The following is an 8342-nucleotide window of genomic DNA, read 5'->3' on the forward strand; positions in this document are numbered from 1 at the left end:
TCTTGACATATTCATATGTTATTATCTATCTTGTCATGAGGAAATACATTCACATAGATACATACTGAAATACATATATATATATTCACAAATGTTCCTGTGTATATACTTCCTCCACCTACACACTTACATATATATTTAGTAGAGACAGAATACCTAGATTCTCATTATATTATGCAACTCTGTGCCTCTCCTAGGACCAAAACACTTTAGGCGCAGCTTTTTAAAGTATATAGATGGCATTTCCACATGCACCGGCCCCCCTTACATATATTTTATGAGCACCAATATATTTTGAAAGGACTTTAGAAATAGTAATTTCAAATTGTAATTACAAACTAATTAATAGTAGGCACATTTAACAGTCCTGGGCTTCTATGTTCAACACCGAACACCTAATAATGAAAAAGAAGAAATTCATGATGCAGTCTCAATCACATGCAAAAATGTGCATTAAATTTAGGGACTAAAGCACCATGACACTAAAGACTCTCGATAACATACACTGTGCTTTGTGCTATGATAATCACAAGAGTGAAATCACCAGACACTTAACCAATGATATTCTCGGGGCCAAGAGGGCTTTGGTGGAGAGATGAGGGGTTTAGGGTGAGGGGGGAAGGTTAGGCATGAGGCTTGGGGGATCTCATCCACACAATTCCACTACATCGGCTGGAGAGGGCTGCATGGACTGAAGGATATTACAGATAACAGTGTGTTGCACATAGGAAAGACAGAAAAGCACAACTAAAAAAAAAATTAAGATTGAAATGATATCATTGTATATCCACTGCAAAAAGAACACAGAAAGGATATGGGGAAAATGACCCTGAATGCCATCATTCTAAAGCTTACTGTTGTTTTTGACATCTGCTTCATGTGGATATTTATTATGAATTCATGTCAGATTATGAGACTGTATGATGATGGTAGAAATCTACACTTGCTTTTCCCAATTGTCTATTTGACACGGTAATATTATATACAACAAATATTTTCTCCTGAATGCATTTATTTACTATTTCTTGTGTCTCAAGATAGTAATTGGATTCAATACTACCTTTATGCTGACAGAATCCAAATATATATCTCCAGCATGAACCTTCCTCCTAAATTCCAAACTCCAAATGAAATGCCAAACAAACCTTGCCACATACCCTCAAATATCCACATCTAGATGGTGATTCACATGCCTCTTGAACTTCCATCACTGTAACCATCCTCAACTTAAATGACTGCAACTTCACATTCCCAGTTTCTCAGGCTAACAGGTCTGCAACCATCCCTAACTCCACCCAAAGCATTAAGGAAATGTTTGGCTCTAATTCTGACATTTATTTACAGTTCTCAACACCACCACTGTTAACAACCTAGGTGAATGCACCATCAGCTTACCTGCTATTTATTGTAATGGCTTTGTGACAAGTCTTCCTAATGCCACCTTTGCTTTCCTACTTCTTATTCTTAACTAGGCAGCTGAAGGAATGTTGTTAAAATGTAAATAAAATGGCACTTCTTTGTCCAAAACTTAACACTGTATACTAGTTCACTCATCTGCTCAGGTTCTCAAAATGTCTGACGAGCCTCCTCTCCTATTAGTCTTCCCGGGCTTCCTCTGCTCCAGCCAGAACTGCCCTCTGTGTCTTCCAATACACACAAGTATCACACTTCCAAACTCAGGGCCCAGGTATTTTTATAAAATGTTCATCATTGGCAAGCTATTTTTTTTTCTTAACATAAGCATGGCAGCCACTAGAAAAACTGATGCATTTAACTATTTTTATTAACAGTTAGGAACTCCTGTAGTCTGGGGTCAAATCAACTATTAAGTGCAAATACTAATAATACCAGTTCAAGAAGTCAAAGTTATAAATCTTTGTCTTCTTTCCAAATACAGTTATACAATAAAAGAACTTGTTAAATTCTAAATGGATACATTCTAGCCTCTTAAACAAGGTCATCAACGTTTGTCTGAACTTCATCACTAGAAGTCCAATGCACTATCCATTGAACCACAGAGCCACCTCTTCTGAACTTCAAAAAGAAATGTGATATAAACTGTACTATTAATATATTTTAATTGAACTTATTTACACCGGTGTTCCATTTAGTAGAAATACAATAGAAACTTGTAAAGAAAAAAATGGTGGACCTACTCTGAGAGACATTAGAACAAATTAAATGAAAACAATCTCTTATGTAAACTTTGGAAGCAGGTAGATACAATTTAACCAATCAACTCCACATAAATCAGAGAAGCTCCAATAAGGGAGACAGCCCTTGTAGTCCATTATCTCACCTCCAGGATCTCTTGATACCATCACTAGTGCATTTCACCTTGTGGTACCCACATTATAATCTGCTTGATGTAACATAAGAAATACATAAAAATGAAATAAGGAAACCTAAATATATCATGTTGATTCTACCAGAAAAGCAATTTAAACCTTCTTGACCATATACACTGATGTTTCCAGAAAAAAGATATGGATAAATTTACCTCTGAAACAGTAACTTTCCTTCCAGATATTACAAATCCATGTAAAAAGAGTAGAAATATAATTTTATATGCAGATATGTTTCTTGATGTATGATGTGTAACTGTGAAAACTGAAATAACAATATATTTAACAAGTGGATACTGATAAATGCTGGTCACTCAGTATTTAGTTCTATAGCCATTATAATAGAATTTGGGACAATGTTCGACAGTATTCATGTAACTGTGTTAAGATCAAAAAAGTTAACATATGTTCTAAATTTTCCATTTTTCCTCAAGATGAATAGTATCTTCTCTTGCCCATAACTGACTTAGGTAATATTTAAAGGAGACTTTGGACTTGAGAGGGGATACTGGAAGTTGAGGACCTGATGAATGGAATGAATGGATTTGGTATGTTAGAAGGACATGACTGAAGGTGGCAGATTGAACAGAGTGCTATGGACTGAACTTTTGTGTCCCCTCAACACCCATATGGTGAAATGCTAATTCTCAACATGGGGACTTTAGAGGTAATTTGATCATGAGGGTGTCGCTCTTGTGAATGGGATTAGTGTCCTTGTAAAAAGACAGGAAAGAGCTTGCTTTTCTCTCTTTGTTTTCTATTACGTGAGAATATAGTAAAAGGACGAAGGTCACCAGAACTTGACCACACTGACACCTTGACACTGAACGCCCCAGACTCTAGGACTTTGAGACATACACCTCCATTGTTGAAGCAGTTTGGTCCGAGTGAATTTGTTACAGCAGCACAGACTGACTCAGACAATATATACATATTTACTTTTTAAAGATCTAGATTGAATGAAATACAAAATTAACGTTGCTTTTTTTCTAGGGGATAGAATTAAAATGGTTCTAATTTTCTATTTTTTAAAAGTCTTCCAATAACTATGTTTTACCTTAAATTTCAAAACTTTGCATGTGGATCATCTTTGTAGTGGCCCATGGAAAAAAATCAGCAATTATTAAAATGTATTCTGAATAAAGATGTGTTCCATTACCCAAGATATTACTAATTTTCTATTCTTGTTTTCTTCAAAACATTTCATAATGTTAGTATCAGAGTAGATCTGACCTGTCACCAAAAGACTTTCTTCCATCTCAAGTAAAATATGTGGCATGAGATCAGAAACAGGATAATGTCTTTTGTTATATTAGATTTGAATTGTTTTTAACACTTTATTTCTCAGTCATCCTAAGCTTTAAAATACCAAACAAGTGCCATTAGAGATGAGTTATAATGTCCTTAAGGAATAAAGTTAAGAGAGTAAAAGTGATGTGTACTTAGAGCTAGGAAATTCTTGGGCTATGAAAGTTGTATAGATCATCTCCAGATAAAGTGTATTTTATTTACACATTTGTTGTAGCTGCATTCAATCACCAGCTTTCATTTTCCAAGGAATCAACAGCCAAACTTCAGAGAAGATGTGTATTTTATATATTTGCATTAGAAGTGTTTTAATATACACAAGGATTAGGGGAAATGCAGGAGAACATGGGTGACCACTTATATTTCATTACACTGAAACTTTATAAGAAAATAGAACCAAGTCCAATATTTAATATATAAATATAAGTCATACTCTACCCTTTCTACTTCAAGAAATAGACCATTCTAAATTATTAAAACAAGACCTTGCCCATTATCTACAATGCCTGTACTTGATGGCTATTGGATATATGATACAAAAACAAAAATTGTATGAACAGCATAGGGTAATTACTATTCAGAAACATTTTTATTGGCAAGTCTTACATTACAAAGCAATGATGGATATTAACTATGAAAAGAAACAGATGGAAATGCCAGGATTTGTCAGCCATAACAAATGGAGAAGGTCATAAAACAAAGTAACATTAACCAATCCTCAATTATATATTCATTTTTATAGCTATATGTTATGTTTATTATATTCTTTCAAGGGGCAAAACGGAGTTCATATTTCATACCAGGAAATTTGCTGACATGGAAATTAATCAAGAAAATTCTCCAGATATTTGAAAGTAGGAATACTTTGAATTAAATTGTTTCATTAGCCCTTACAGATTCATTAATTTTCCCATTCATCATTGGTATATTATGATGCTACTCCCTGCATAAGGTTGAGGATATTCTTTAATCAGAAGTTTCTGTGGAATGAAATAAACAACTTAACCAATATTTTAACAGTATTCAGATTGTATCTTGAAAGAATTCAGATCCAGAACAAAAACCAACTACAAGTGCCTGAGTAGCTCAAGTCAAGAAATTAACCTTAATGCTAAGTGCAAAGAAGGCATAGAAAGAAGCAGATGAATTCAGAGCTACTTAGAAGTTAGATTCAATCGACAGATTAAAGATGAATTAGAGGGTTGAGAATGAGTGCAAGATGTGATCCATATTTCAAACTTGGGCGACTCCTAAGTTAAAAATAATAGGAAGAGGGAAGCTTTGCAGGTTATAAGTTCAAGCCTGGACATAGAAGATAACTTCAGAGCTTATGTAGTTTAAGAAAAGGAAGAATTTATACCAAGTATAGAGAAAAAATAAGGATTATACCCATTTAACAATGGGGAAGAATTTAAACTATGTGTTAACTTATGATAATTATATTGTGAATATCTAGCTTTTTCACATTTAATTACTGCAAATCAACTCTTTTTTTTTTTTTTTTTTTTTGCAGTTTTTGGCCAGGGCCTGGGTTTGAACCCACCACCTCTGATATATGGGGCCAGTGCCCTACTCCTTTGAGCCACAGGCACTGCTCCAAATCAACTCTTTAATGCAACAATTTTTCATTCAATTTCCTCTAAAATTTATATAGATTAGTGGTTTTCAAAGTATCAGCTAGAGACTGCAAAGGAGCTTTAGGGACCAGACAAATATTTGATTTAAATTTCATGCTGTGAAAGTTATAACTTTAAATGATCTTTCAATGTTTTAACAACATAAATGCTCACAGCTGATATACAGACGCCATGTTTGATAACAGATTAATAACAAAATGACTAGTGCATTAGGTTTATATCTCATTTTGAAAATTGTCAGAGTCTAATTTACATCGCCACCTTAGCATAACTTATGAATGTCTAGCAAATGTCTCATTGATTAGGTAGTTACATGTCCACACTGATCTTTTTTTGAAGTCAGATCACCGCCTCTCTGCTGATGTAGAAATGTATACAAAAATATCCTCTCCTGCCCTTTGGTGCCAGATACCTCTGCCCGGAGCTAGCCTGCACAATAACATCACGGCATAACAATCCTCCAAAGTAAAATGGTCTTATGAGAATCTTGGAAAGCAGCTCTAGGTTCAGAGGAGTTCAAAACTTACATCAAAACTAGGTGTTTTTAGTTTATGGGATTATTTTTTCCTGATTTTCAAAGGATGAAAGGATAAAAAAATGTAGTACATATACACAGGAATATTATATAGCCACAAAAGAAATGAAATCAATCCTGGCATTTGCAACAACATAGATGACATTATGTTACAAGTGAAATAAGCCAAGCCCAGAAGGACAAATCTTACATATTCTCACCCATACAGGAAGCTAAACATTACTTAATAAAAACAATTGATCTTACAGAGATAGAGAGTAGAACAGTGGTTATCAGAGGTTAGGAAGAGTAGCAGGGAGAGAGAAAGTAGAACTTGTTAAGTGGTTCAAAAATACAGTTAGATGGAATGGACAATATTCAATAGCACACCCAAGTGACCAGAGTTCACAATAAGTTAGGGTATACACAAATAACTAAAACAATGGAAATGGAATGTTCCTACCACAGACATATAATGAATGCCTGAGATGGTGGATACCCCAATTACCCTATATGATTAATTCATGTTGTATGCCTGTATCAAAACAACATATGTACCCTATAAAGTTATACAAAGCTATCTGTGCCCTTAATAATTAAAAATTAAAAAAATTAAGGCAAATAGTGTACAGCTTTATAAATTTTAAGTGACTTTTTGTCTCTAGTTGTTTTATTTTTTTCCCAACAGGTATATTTTTCCATTCCATTGCTTCTGATAACAAATCAATCCTCAGACACACAGGTGAGTAACCACCTGGCCTCCCACATCCCCACTTCCCCTAACAGTATTGCTGGGAGAAAAAAATGGCCACCACAAATTTTAACTGTAACCAATCAATCGGAATCCTTCTCTGGGCTGATGTAAGAACACTCTTTACAAAGCTTATTTGTAGAAGAGAATGAGCTAACCCATGAGATGAAGCACAGACAGTAGAAAGGAGAACTGGACAGAAATATAGACTGGGAAGAACTGAATCCCCAATTCCATCTAATCTGAGATTCCAGCTTTCCTTGGAATATATGAGTTTCCATAGCAACTTTCCCAACCCAGCAGTCCAATAATTCACACTTTTTTGCTTAATTTATTTTAAGTTAGATGTCTTTTACTAAAGCTGAAAGACTTTTGAGCAGTAAAACAAATAACTGTAATGTGGAACCTGAAAGTTGAATTGGTATTAATCAACAAAAATAACAGATATTTATTGGGTGGCCATTAAAAATATATCAGGTACATTCTGAGCAAGTTTCAGGTTATTTGATTATACTATAGGGAAACTTGTCATCCCCATTTGACAAATTAAGGAAACTGAGAGACAAAGAGATTTTGTAATTGCCCAAGGAGGAACAAGGAAAGGTGAAGTTAGAATTTAAACAAAGACTTTTTGTCTCCAAGAGAACTTGACCTTGACTTTTGATACTTTTTACCTTGGCTACATACTCCATCTCTTAGCATGAACTGAGTTCTGATTCAGCCATCTAATAGCTAAGTAATTTGACCTCTCTAAAACTTAACCATTAATTTGTCATCTCTAAAAGAAGGCTACAAGGACACAATTCCCTTCACAATAGCCCCAAAGAAAATGAAATGCTTAGGAATATACCTAACAAAAGAGGTGAAGGACCTCTATAAAGAAAACTATGAAACCCTTAGAGAGGAAATAGCAGAGGGTATCAACAAATGGAAGAATATACCATGCTCATGGCTGGGAAGAATCGACATTGTTAAAAGATCTATACTTCCCAGAGTAATTTACTGATTCAACGCCATCCCGATTAAAATACCAACATCCTACTTTCAAGACTTGGAAAAAATGATTCTGTGTTTCATATGGAACCAGAAAAACCCTGTAAAGCTAGGGCAGTTCTTAGTAACAAAAACAAAGCCCCCGGGGGTATTACTACACCAGATTTTAGGCTGTACTACAAGGCCATAGTGGTCAAGACAGCATGGTACTGGCACAGAAATAGAGACATAGATATTTGGAATCGAATTGAAAACCTAGAAATAAAATCAACAACATACAGCCACCTAATCTTCAATAAGCCAAACAAGAACATCCACTGGGGGAAAGACTCCCTTTTTAATAAATGGTGCTGGGATTACTGGATATCCACATGTAAAAGACTGAAATTGGACCTGCACCTTTCTCTACTTACAAAAATTGATTCAAGATGGATAAAGGACTTAAATTTAAGACATGAAACCATCAAAATTCTCAAAGAAAGAATAGGAAAAACACTGGATGATATTGGCCTGGGGAAAGACTTTATGAGGAAGACTGCCATGGCAATAGCAACAACACCAATAATAAACAAATGAGATTTAATGAAACTGAAAAGTTTCTGTACAGCCAAGGAGACAACAACCAAAGCAAATAGACAACCTACTCAATGGGAAAGGATATTTGCTTATTTTCAATCAAAAGTCTAATAACCAGGATCTATGCAGAACTTCAATTAATTTATAAGAAAAAATCCAACAACCCCATACATCAATGGGGAAGAGACATGAATAGAATCTTCTCTAAAGCTGATAGA

This window comes from Otolemur garnettii, unplaced genomic scaffold (genome assembly GCF_000181295.1).
Source record: "Otolemur garnettii isolate 467f Iridium unplaced genomic scaffold, OtoGar3 scaffold00009, whole genome shotgun sequence".
In the NCBI taxonomy this organism is placed as follows: domain Eukaryota; kingdom Metazoa; phylum Chordata; class Mammalia; order Primates; family Galagidae; genus Otolemur; species Otolemur garnettii.